The sequence below is a fragment of the Malaclemys terrapin genome, unplaced genomic scaffold (genome assembly GCF_027887155.1).
Source record: "Malaclemys terrapin pileata isolate rMalTer1 unplaced genomic scaffold, rMalTer1.hap1 scaffold_105, whole genome shotgun sequence".
NCBI classification, from domain to species: domain Eukaryota; kingdom Metazoa; phylum Chordata; order Testudines; family Emydidae; genus Malaclemys; species Malaclemys terrapin.
In genome coordinates this window covers 22,227-22,500 of record NW_026530198.1, presented here as the reverse complement: position 1 = coordinate 22,500, position 274 = coordinate 22,227, and positions in this window count along the sequence as shown.

Genomic DNA, 274 nt, shown 5'->3' with positions numbered 1-274 from the left:
GCAGGCGAACCCGTTCGATTCCACGGGTTGACCTGGTGCCCGGGAGGGGACTCTGAAAAATTTTCAGCCCTTTCGGCTCGGGGTTGACCTGGTGGCCGAGAGGGGACTCGGACGGCAGGCAAGCCGCCCTGGGCTCACCCTCCCCGGCCGCAGCGAGGGACTGCCCCCCCTCCACCCACCCACCCCCCCCCCCGGCTGACAGGATCAGGGCGCACTGGATGTCCGGGACAATATTTTCCCCGACGCCGGGGAGGGCGGGCGGGCGGAGGGGCTC